Raw genomic sequence first — 12,707 nt, 5'->3', positions numbered from 1 at the left:
AAAAAGCAAAAGGAAATTTGTGCATTGTATATGTAAGGTGTGGTTCTATCCTTTGTCTCAGACACTCATTGGGGGCTTTGGAACATACATAGTCCCTGCAGATGGGGGGAGTACTGTACTTAACTTTTGTACTTTCATTTGTTGTCAACAGTAGGAAAATACAGCTATGAACAAAATGTATATTGTCTCACTGGGGAGCAAACTTTGTGAGACTGAGTGGGATTCTATTTGCTAAACAAACAAAAAGAAGCAACCTTGCATGTGGGAAGCAACCTGCTCATGCCACTGTCTCCTTGGGCCTACATCTGCCACCTTCTCCCTGCCCCTCATCCTTCAAAGGCCTGGGGTGAACAGAACACAACCCTCACACTGCCTAGAGCATTAGGGTCATACCTAGAGCCACTTAACTTAAAAGCAAAAACAAGACTGAAGTGAGAGTTAGTTGGCAATTGTCTGCATAATGTATGGAAGAGTTAAGACTGTCTGAAGGCCTTTGGATATCTCTGAAGGTTTTTCTGGAGTGATTGAGCTGATGTCCCACCAACATTGAGGATATTAATAACACCAAAGATGTTAATAACAATACTACCAATAATCCATGCCAGCCACCCAGCGTGTGCCAGGACTTGCATCCATTTTATGAGTGTGACTCTGTTGAATTGCCAAGACAGATCTATGAGGTGGGTGGCCTTATCTGCACTTCACAGGAGACTGACCTCACCCTGGCCAGATGCAGCAAATCTGCATCAGGATCATGCAGCTGGTGTGCTGCAAAGCCCCAACAACCTCATCATCATGCTTGCATTCCTACAACATCATGCCTTTTCCCATTTGGGAATTTCTGTGCTCTGGGTCTTGGTGTCAGTGCTAAAAATAACCAGCAGGAGGAGAGTGTCAGTTCTTCTGAGGATGCCCAGGCTCCACCAAGTTTCCTGATCCATGCTCTTAGAAAAGTACTAGATCACTTGGATGTTCTCCCAAAGCCTGTTCTGCCATTCTTGTCTATCTCAGTAAAGGGCCCCAACATATCTCTGGAAATTATCCTAACTTGACTAATATGTAGCAGTAGTCTTGAAGACACTTCCCCATTTCATGCAACAAATCAACATTTCCTATAGTCTCTATAGCCTCATGCTCAAATGTATCCCCAATCCACCTGCTTCATTCTGATTCCACATTACCTAGTCTAAGCCACCATCACTTTCATCTGACTGGCAACAAAAGTCTCCTTGTTTCCATGCTTACCCTCTTTAGAATGCATTCTCCATAAAGCAACTGTAAAAAGCTATTAAACATATGAATCTTATCGTGACTCTTGCTTAAAACCCTCCAGTGACTTCTCACCACATAGAGAATTAAATCACAGTCATGTTTACACACCTCCCCAGAACTCTGCGACTTCACCTCCTCACCTTGCTTTCCACGTCCCCTCTCCCTGCAACTGATCCCTGGTTCCTCAAACACACCCTGTTTGCTCATTTCTGGACCATTGCTCAATAGAATCATCTGCCTGGAATTTTCTTCACCAGAATCTTTTCATGTCGTTTCCTTTGTTGCTAGGTTACCAGGATCTCCATGTAAATGTTACATCCTGACAGAGGCTGCTGTGAGCCATATTGTGTGCTTCCCAAAATTAGTATGTTGACACCCTCACCCCCAGCACCTAAGAAAGTGACTATATTTGAAGATAGCATCATTGAAGAGGTAATTGCCTTAAAATGAGGTATCTGGTGGTGGAGGTGGAGGAGTGAGGTTGTGGTCAATTATACAAAATTTCAGCTAGACAAGAGGATTAGGTGCAGAAGATCTATTACATTTGGTGACTACAGTTAATGTATTGTTTTTGAACATTGCTAATGTTGGGAACGAGTGTTCAGTGTTGCAAAAATCAACACTGGGACAAAAGCTCTCTCAGAAAGGCTAGTTTACTTTCTGCAGAAAGGGTACTGTGCACTAGCAGTCTTGCCATGACAGCACACACAAAGGAGACAGGGTTATTTATAACCTGACACGTCCACACTACTGCTATGTCCAGTTTCCATTGCCTGGAACAGGACCTCACATTCTGTACTTGACCTGACTGGCTAGCAACTTAGAACTTCCCAAAAGAGGCCAAGGCAGAAGACAGCAAAGGAGGAGAGGAAGTAACTTGTGGAATGCTGAGGGAGGCAAAAACACTTCCATGTAAGGAAGAGGAATAGGCTATAACCTAATGCTTGCTTGGACCGGTTCAGGCATGCCAGGGAAAATACCTAGGCTAAAATGTGGGAACTAAGAACATAGAGCATATTGATTTCTTTATTATGGCTAACAGAGCAGATATCTAAAAATATTAGCACAGGTCTTTGAGTAAATTTTGCTTTTAAGAGAGGTTACTGTCTATTCTCAATTAGACTTCAAGGAAAGTCCCTTTGAAGAAGAACCTCTACTTATTTTACTTTCTACAATTCCCCTCCTTTTTATTTTATAATTCCTCTTCAAACTTGTTTAACATGTCTTGACTCGATTGCTCTGTTTGTTCTTCTAAAAGAAGTAATCTTTTCAAATAAAGTAGAGGAGAGTTAGGAAATAATTTTGTGGGAGTAGCAGAGACAAGTTTTTATATAAAACTTCAAAGACAGAGAATAGTACAGCAGCCTGCAAGAATAAGTACACCAATAAAAGTGAACGAGGTGAGAACTGAAGTCAAAATTCCTTTCTATCCACTGAACCAAGGTTCTATTATTTTAGGAAAAGGATCATTTATTCCAGAATTTTTGGCAAGTTCATCAGATAGGGCTGTTAATCCCTGCAGCACTCTCATTATAGTTCCATCAGGGGCAGCATTATTAGGAATACAGGTACAATATTGGGTCCCAATCATAACAAAAACACCTTGTTTTTCTGCCAATATCATATCTAAGGCTACTCTGCTTTCCAAGGCCATCTGACTGGTAGTTCCTAATTGTTCAGCTATCCCTTTAATGGTGTCCCTAGTGTAATTTATGAGTTGCTGCTGATTGTAATAGATATAATTTATCCAGTCTACATTTTATTTATTTATTTATTTATTTATTTATTTTTTATTATACTTTAAGTTCTAGGGTACATGTGCATAACGTGCAGGTTTGTTACATATGTATACTTGTGCCGTGTTGGTGTGCTGCACAAATCAACTCGTCAGCACTCATCAATTCGTCATTTATATCAGGTATAACTCCCAATGCAATCCCTCCTCCCTCCCCCCTCCCCATGATAGGCCCCGATGTGTGATGTTCCCCTTCCCGAGTCCAAGTGATATCATTGTTCAGTTCCCACCTATGAGTGAGAACATGCGGTGTTTGGTTTTCTGTTCTTGTGATAGTTTGCTAAGAATGATGGTTTCCAGCTGCATCCATGTCCCTACAAAGGACGCGAACTCATCCTTTTTTATGGCTGCATAATATTCCGTGGTGTATATGTGCCACATTTTCTTAATCCAGTCTGTCACAGATGGACATTTGGGTTGATTCCAAGTCTTCGCTATTGTGAATAGTGCCACAATAAACATACATGTGCATGTGTCTTTATAGCAGCATGATTTATAATCCTTTGGGTATATACCCAGTAGTGGGATGGCTGGGTCATATGGTACATCTAGTTCTAGATCCTTGCGGAATTGCCATACTGTTTTCCATAATGGTTGAATTAGTTTACAATCCCACCAACAGTGTAAAAGTGTTCCTATTTATCCACATCCTCTCCAGCACCTGTTGTTTCCTGACTTTTTAATGATTGCCATTCTAACCGGTGTGAGATGGTATCACATTGTGGTTTTGATTTGCATTTCTCTGATGGCGAGTGATGATGAGCATTTTTTCATGTGTCTGTTGGCTGTATGAATGTCTTCTTTTGAGAAATGTCTGTTCATATCCTTTGCCCACTTTTTGATGGGGTTGTTTGTTTTTCTCTTGTAAATTTGTTTGAGTTCTTTGTAGGTTCTGGATATTAGCCCTTTGTCAGATGGGTAGATTGCAAAAATTTTCTCCCATTCTGTAGGTTGCCTGTTCACTCTGATGGTAGTTTCTTTTGCTGTGCAAAGCTCTTTAGTTTAATTAGCTCCCATTTGTCAATTTTGGCTTTTGTTGCCATTGCTCTTGGTGTTTTAGACATGAAGTCATTGCCCATGCCTATGTCCTGAATGGTACTACCTAGGTTTTCTTCTAGGGTTTCTATGGTATTAGGTCTAACATTTAAGTCTCTAATCCATCTTGAATTAATTTTCATATAAGGAGTAAGGAAAGGATCCAGTTTCAACTTTCTACCTATGGCTAGCCAATTTTCCCAGCACCATTTATTAAATAGGGAATCCTTTCCCCATTTCTTGTTTCTCTCAGGTTTGTCAAAGATCAGATGGCTGTAGATGTGTGGTATTATTTCTGAGGACTCTGTTCTGTTCCATTGGTCTATATCTCTGTTTTGGTACCAGTACCATGCTGTTTTGGTTACTGTAGCCTTGTAGTATAGTTTGAAGTCAGGTATCGTGATGCCTCCAGCTTTGTTCTTTTAACTTAGGATTGTCTTGGCAATGCGGGCTCTTTTTTGGTTCCATATGAACTTTAAAGCAGTTTTTTCCAATTCTGTGAAGAAACTCATTGGTAGCTTGATGGGGATGGCATTGAATCTATAAATAACCTTGGGCAGTTTGGCCATTTTCACAATATTGATTCTTCCTATCCATGAGCATGGTATGTTCTTCCATTTGTTTGTGTCCTCTTTGATTTCACTGAGCAGTGGCTTGTAGTTCTCCTTGAAGAGGTCCTTTACATCCCTTGTAAGTTGGATTCCTAGGTATTTTATTCTCTTTAAAGCAATTGTGAATGGAAGTTCATTCATGATTTGGCTCTCTGTTTGTCTGTTACTGGTGTATAAGAATGCTTGTGATTTTTGCACATTAATTTTGTATCCTGAGACTTTGCTGAAGTTGCTTATCAGCTTAAGGAGATTTGGGGCTGAGATGATGGGGTTTTCTAAATATACAATCATGTCATCTGCAAACAGGGACAATTTGACTTCTTCTTTTCCTAACTGGATACCCTTTATTTTCTTTCTCTTGCCTGATTGCCCTAGGCAGAACTTCCAACACTATGCTGAATAGGAGTGGTGAGAGAGGGCATCCCTGTCTTGTGCCAGTTTTCAAAGGGAATTTTTCCAGTTTTCGCCCATTCAGTATGATATTGGCTGTGGGTTTGTCATAAATAGCTCTTATTATTTTGAGGTACATTCCATCAATACCGAATTTATTGAGCGTTTTTAGCAGGAAGAGCTGTTGAATTTTGTCAAAAGCCTTTTCTGCATCTATTGAGATAATCATGAGATATCAGGAGATAGAGACCATCCTGGCTACCATGGTGAAACCCCATCTCCACTAAAAATACAAAAAATTAGCCAGGTGTGGTGGCAGTCGCCTGCAGTCCTAGCTACTCAGGAGGCTGAGGCAGGAGAATGGCATGAACCAGGGAGGTGGAGCTTGCAGTGAGCTGAGATTGCACCACTGCACTCCAGCCTGGGTGAAACAGCAAGACTCCATCACACACAAAAAAAATAAAAATAAAAAAAAGAATTAAGTTTGGAAGTATTTCTTTCTCTGTTTTTCAAAATGCGTTGAGTAGGATTGGTATTAGGTCTTTAAACATTTGGTGTGAAGCCATCAGTAGTGAAGCCATCGATTCCTGGGCTTTTCTTTACTGGGATGGCATCAGTCTCGTTACTTGTTACCAATCTGTTCTGGTCTTGGATGTTTTCTTGGTTCAACCTAGGTAGGTTGTATGCGTCTAGGAATTTGTCAGTTTCTAGCAGGGTTTCCAATTTATTGGCATATAATAGCCAGTTATGATCCTTTGAATTTCTGCAGTAACCATTGTAATGCCTCCTTTTTTTATCTCTGATTTTATTTGAATCTTCTCCTATTTCTTAGCCTGGCTAAAAGTTTGTCAATTTTGTTTAACTTTCCAGAAAACCAAATTTTTGTTTCATTTTGTGTATTTTGTTCATTTCAGTTTTATTTCTGCTATGATCTTTATTATTTCTTTTCTAATTTTGGGTTTAGTTTGACCTTTTCTGGGCGTTTGAGGTGTATTGTTTATTTGAAGTTTTTCTTCTTTTTTGATGGTGGGCACTTACAGCTATAAATTTGAATTTGTACTCTTTTCTGTGTATCATAAGTTTTGGTATATTGTGTTTTCGTTACCATTTGTTTCAAGAAATTTTTCAGTTTCCATCTTAATGGCTTCATTGACCCACTAGTCATTCATTCAGGAGCATATTGTTTAACTTCCATTTGATCGTATGGTTTCCGAAATTCTTCCTCTTACTGATACCTATTTTTATTCCTTTGTAGTCATAGAAGATGGCCACAAAGACAGCAGCATGGTTGGAGTGGTAGGAGGTGGCCATCAGGGAGAGCTGCTCCTTGCCCAGCTACAGGAGGAGTGAGAAAGGAGAACCATCTGTTGCAGGCTGGAGGCTAGAGCCTGTGGCCTGGCGGCTCACCTCACTGTGGTGGGTGGTGGTGGCAACAGAGACTAATGCAGTATGACCAGAGTGGTATGACAGGGGCTATCCGGGGCTGCACTTTTCACAGTGGGGGGTGGGTTGGGGGTGCTATTCAGGTGTCACTGCTTGCGTTGGGGCTACTGGTTGGTAGCACTGTATGAGGCTGCACTGCCTGCGGTGGGGGGTGGGTTATGGGTGCTCTCTGGGGCTGGAGTGCCCGTGGAGGCGGGCAGGTTAGGGGCACTGTTGGGTACTAAGCTGCTGGTGGCATTGGGCTGGGAGTGGGGGAGTTGAGGGTCGCTATTGAGGGCCAGACTGGCTGTGGTGGGCTGTGAGCTGGGAGCTATTGGGGACTGCACTGCTGGCAGTGGTCAGTGGAGGTGGCTGCAATAGTGGCGGCATCCAGGGAAGGAGCGGTTCTTCTCTCCTTGGACTTCACACTCCAGAGGGTGACATCTTGCTTGTGCTGGAGCATGGCGGGCGCACATGATTTCCATAGTAATGGTGAGCATGGCAGAGCCCCCACACCCATCATGGTTCCTGGGCCCGCACACTCTGAGTCAGTGCCTCAGAGACTGCTTGGGACCCCCAGTTACGAAGTAGAGGACACCACGGAGGACAGGGCCTTGTAGGTGGGGGCGTCAGGAATAGGAACTGGCACTTGGGTGTGGAGGGCTGGCTGGGTCTGAGTTTCTACTGCTCCTGTTTCCCAAGGGGTGTAGGCCTGGTGGGCTGAGCGGTTGTTTTGGAGTGGGCAGCCAGGCACTGTGGTGTCTGCAGCAGCCACCCCAGTCCCCGTTTCCTGGCCAGCTTGGGCCAAAAGGAGAGGCTGGACTTTGGAGGTTGGGTGAGAGTGCTTTTGCTGAAACTGGCCCCTGCCACCCAGTCGCTGACATGGCAAGGTAAGGCTCTAATGCTACTAGTCCCTGCATCCTCCTCTAGGCTTTTCTGGCTTTGCCCGCCCAGCTGTTCCATGCCAGGAGGAGGAGGAACCCCCTGCCGCACCATGGAGGTTGGAGCCTGGGACACTGTGGCTCACCTTGCTGCGGGATGGTAGTGGCAACAGAGACTGTAGTGCACCAGAGTGGTAGGAAGGTGGCCATGGTAGGAGGGCCTCCAGCTGCGGCCAGGCTCAGGACAGGACCATAGCAGTGGCCAGGTAGTAGGAGGCTTGTAGGAAGTGACGGTGCATTAAGGGCAACAGCAGCGGTGTTATTGGCGTTGTGCTAGTGGTGGTAGCAGCAGCAAGTCTAGGAGTTGGGAATGGGGGTGGTAGGAGCACTGCAGGGCTGACCCCACCAGGCCTAGGGTAGGTAGGAAGCTGTGGGTGCTGTATCTTGGACCTCTTTGGCAGTGGTGGAGGTGCAGCCCAGAAAAGGAGGAGGCCTCCTTCTCTGCAGAATCTGGAGAGTGCCCTCCTCCTACTGGCACCTGAGCCAGGCCGGAGTGGCAGCATTATCTCACTCTCAAAATTTAGGGGGTTACTATTTGTGTATCTGTCTCCTTGTTTGCTTGTTGATAGCCTTGTGCTTTTTCAAATTCCATTGTTTTTAGTGTTCTAAGACTTGTTTTGTGAGCTAAGGTATGGTCTGTGCTTGAGACTGGCCCATGTGTTGAGGAAAGTAATGTGTATTCTGCAGCTCTTGGGTGAAATATTCTGTAAATATGTATTAGATCCACTTAGTCTATAATTCAGATTAAGTTTATTGTTTCTTAAGTTTCTGTGTGGATTGTTTGTTCAGCACCGAAAGTGGGGTGTTGATATGTCCAGCTATAATTGTACAGAGTTCTAGCTCTCTAACTCTGATAATATTTTGTTTATATATCTGGGTGCTTGCTGAGTGCATATATATTTACAATAGTGATGTCTTCTTGCTAAATTGACCCTTTTGTCATTATATAGTGGCCTTCTTTGTCTCTTCTTATAGTTGTTTTAAGTTTATTTTGTCTGATGTAAGTATAGTTATTTATGCTCCTTTTTTGGTTTCCATTGGCAGGGAATCTTTTCCATCCCCTCATTTTCAGATTTGTGTGTCTTTGTAGGTGAAATGTGTTTCTTTTAGGCGACAGATAAATCGGTCTTACTTTTTTTTTTTTTAATCCACTCTGCCACGTATGTCTTTTGATTGGAGAGTTCAGTCTACTTACATTCATTGTTATTATTGATAAGGGCTTACTCTTACTATCTTGTCTGTTTTTCTGGTTGTTTTAAGGTCTTCTCTCCCTTTTTAGTTCCTTCCTGTCTTCCTTTTAGTGAAAGTGATTTTTTCTAATATGATTTATTTTTTTTCTTTTTACTTTTTGTTTATCTTTTCTATGTTTTTTGATTTTGGGTTACCATGAGGCTTGCAGGTACTATTTTATAACCTTATTTTAAGTTGGTAACAATTTAACACTTCTTGCATAAACTAACAAGCCAAAAGACTGAGGAAGACTCTCAACTTAAATAAACATTGTTCTTCTGCTTTTTGTGTTTTTTCTTTTTCTTTTTAGATGGAATCTTGCTGTGTCGCCCAGGCTGGAGTGCAGTGGCACAATCTCAGCTCACTGCAACCACTGCCTCCCGGGTTCAAGTGATTCTTCTGCCTCAGCCTCCCAAGTAGTTGAGATTACAGGTGTGCACCACCACACCTGGCTAATCTTTGTATTTTTTGTAGAGATGGGGTTTCACCGTGTTGGCCAGGCTGGTCTTGAACTCCTGACCTCAAGTGATCTGCCTACCTCGGCCTCCGAAAGTGCTGGGATTACAGGCATGAGCCACCATCCCTGGCCTGTTGTTTCTGTTTATAACTTACTATACTGTCTATGTCTTGAAAAGTTGTTGTAGTTACTTTTGATAGCTTCATTCTTTAGTCTTCCTACTTAATAGTATAGATGCCACAGGTATAGTGTTAAAATATTCTGTTTTCTTTCTGTGTGCTTCTTATTACCAGTGACTTTTATCCCTTCAAGTGATTACTTACTGTTCACTAGTGTCCTTTCCCTTCTGATTGATATACCCCTTTTGCATTTCTTGTAGTACAGGACTGGTGTTGATGAAATCCCTCAGCTTTTGTTTGTCTAGGAATATCTTTATTTCTCCTTCATGTTTGAAGGATGTTTTCACCAGATATGTTATTCTAGGATTGAAGGTTTTTTTTTTCAGGACTTTAAATATGTCTTGCCACTTTCTCCTGGCCTGTAAGCTTTCCACTGAAAAGTCTGCTGCAGGACATATTGGAGCTCCATTGTATGTTATTTGTTTCTTTTCTCTTGTTGCTTTTAGGATTCTTTATCCTTGGAACTTTGGGAGTTGATTATTAAATGTCTTTAGGCAGTCTTCCCAGGACCCCGACTTAGGGTTCTTTTTGATTCCTTTCTCCCTTGTCTCTCACTTCCATCCATTCTGCTGTGAAGCCCAGTGATGCCACTTAAGACTGGTTTTTGGGGTGTCCCTACCTAAGTCTCTATCTGGATTGTCTCAGAAGCACCCACCCTGCTGCAGGGCACTGTCCCATACCACCACTCTATTGGCTGCAAGCGGGATCTTTCTGAAACACAAAACAGGTTTTGTTACTTTCGTGCACAGTAGTCTTAGAAGGCACTTCATTGCCTTCCAGCTGAAGCATAAGCCTCTCAACAAAGCATCAATGTTTTCCCCACTCGGCCTCAGTTCCTGCCCTATCCATTTTGCTTCTCTCTACCCAGGCCCCTCTGGGTCACCGGGAGGCCCAGCTGGAGTTGGGGATAGGACTCACCCTCTGAGGAGGCTAAGAGCTGGGCTGTGTAGTCAGACGGTAGAGACGGTAGTGTGTCCTGCCACTTTTGGGACAGTGGACAGGCTAATAACCTTTGGCAAACCTCCCTGTCTCCTTCCCTGTAATATCAGGTTGACATTTGTGCCAATGGCTGCATCAATACCACTTCTAACACTGCTTACCACCCAGGTTTGCTGTGAGGATAAACTGAGATTTAAAAGCCTTAGTGCAGTGCCAGGCCCAGGGTCAATCCTGAATGAAAGCAGGCAGAGCAGGGAGGTCTGAAAGGGGTAAGCAAGAAAGAAGCTAACAGTGGCTGTCCCTGATGGCCAGACTTTTGGGGAGTTGTTTCATTTTTTGTTTTTGTTTTTGTTTGTTTTCTGCCTTCATCATATTTTGTTAGAAAATGTTAGGCTGTCGGCCGGGTGCGGTGGCTCAAGCCTGTAATCCCAGCACCTTGGGAGGCCAAGACGGGCGGATCACGATGTCAGGAGATCGAGACCATCCTGGCTAACACGGTGAAACCCCGTCTCTACTAAAAATACAAAAACTAGCCGAGCGAGGTGGTGGGCGCCTGTAGTCCCAGCTACTCGGGAGGCTGAGGCAGGAGAATGGCGTAAACCTGGGAGGCGGAGCTTGCAGTGAGCTGAGATCCGGCCACTGCACTCCAGTCCGGGCGACAGAGCGAGACTCCGCCTCAAAAAAAAAAAAAAAGAAAGAAAATGTTAGGCTGTCCTACAACATGCAGGTCTTATCATAAAACAGGTGAAAATGATTTCCACTCAAGAATCTTTTTAACTGTCCTGAGCAAAATATGTCCCCTGCCTTACATCTCTGTTAGCTCCTCTGACCTAAGGTAACCTGGCGATCATTCATTTGCCCTACCTGCCCTCCACACTGGAGAGTGGCCAGAAACCATGTTTTTGTGGTTCTCAGTTTTTTCCAGGACTTGGCACAGCACAAGGCATCAAGTGCATGCTTGTTAATTTGACTTGAATTGAAGCCTCTCTCACTGCTCTCAGGTTTTGCTTTCCATGGCTTCAGTTCCCACAAATCTCGGTCTGAAAATATTAAATACAGTTTTCCAGAAATAAGCAGTCCATAAGTTTCAAATTGCACATCATTCTGGATAGTGCGGTGAAATCTCAGACTGTCCTGCTTCATCCCACCTGTGACAGAAATCCTCCCTTTGTCCAGGGTGTCCATTCACACTGTGATGCTGCCTGCCTGGCAGTCACTTAGGAGCAGCCTCAGTTATCAGGCCAACTGTTGAGGTATAAGAACAAATCTATCCATGAAGTAATGAGAAGGGAGTTGTCCTAATATTTTGTCACATCTCAGACTGCAGAAGTTATAGCCACAGTGCATAAATGCTTAAGGCAAAAAAGGCATTATATTTGTGGGTGGAAGGCTTGAAATATGTTGCAACTGATGGCAACATGTTGCATCGGAAAGTGTTGAGCTGATATCAAGACTTGAGCAAGGGATTCCATGAAACAAGTGACAAAGCCATTTACTGCAAGTAAGAGATGATTACACAGATTTAGGAAAAGGTTTGGACTGAAAAATATAAAAATTTCTGGAGAGACTGTATTTGCTGATGGAGAAGCTGCTGCCACATTTCTGGCAGAGTTGAAGTTGATTAAGGAGAAAGGATATCATCCTAAGCAAGTCTTCCAACTGCAATGAAACTGGGCTCTTCTGGGAGAAGATGTCCCAAAGAATCTACATTCCAAAAAGTGCAAGGGAGGCATTAGGGCATGAAACATGGAAGGATAAATTAACTCTGGTACTAGGTGGCAGTGCTTCAGGACATATTACAAAGCCAGGTATAGTGACAGAATACACACTTAAAAACAACAAAAAATTTTCTGTCCACGTTCTAGCATCACGATCAGAAAGTGTGGGTGATGGCCATTTTGTTTAGGGAATGAGTCCACAAATGCTTCATCCCAGAAGTGAAAAAAATACTTGAAAGAGGCGGGGTTGGAATTCTAAGTCTTACTGAGAATAGACAATGCACCTGGCCATCCTGAATCTGTTTGCTATGAAGAAGAAAATGTCACTGTTCCATTTTACCTCCAAATACGACTGCATGATTTCAGTCCCCTGACCAAGGCATCAGTCATGTTGTCAAGGTCACATACACCTGCCTGGTACAGTCCTGCTCCGTGTGATGATGTTCAGGTGAATGATGGACCAAATACCATGATGGTGGTCCCATAAAATTACAATGGAGCTGAAAAACTCCTATCACTTAGTGAAGTGGTAGCCTTGGTAAGGTCATCATGCAAGACATCACATGTTTGTAGTGCTGTTGATGTAAACAAACCTGTGCTTCCAGTGATACAAAATCTATCACATGGGATTATGCACAGTACATAATACTTGATAACGATGATAATGACTACTGGTTTATGTCTTTACTATATTTTACCTTTTGTCGTTTTAGAATGT

At 43.1% G+C, this 12,707-nt stretch overlaps 1 pseudogene; it reads left to right on the top strand.

The window, feature by feature from the left end:
* LOC104674316 overlaps positions 1–12,707 on the top strand; it is a 66,306-nt pseudogene that overhangs the window by 11,547 nt on the left and 42,052 nt on the right.

Source organism: Rhinopithecus roxellana, chromosome 20 (genome assembly GCF_007565055.1).
Source record: "Rhinopithecus roxellana isolate Shanxi Qingling chromosome 20, ASM756505v1, whole genome shotgun sequence".
Classification (NCBI taxonomy): domain Eukaryota; kingdom Metazoa; phylum Chordata; class Mammalia; order Primates; family Cercopithecidae; genus Rhinopithecus; species Rhinopithecus roxellana.
The sequence above is the reverse complement of the archived record's forward strand: the minus strand, read 5'-3'. Positions and strand labels throughout refer to the sequence as shown.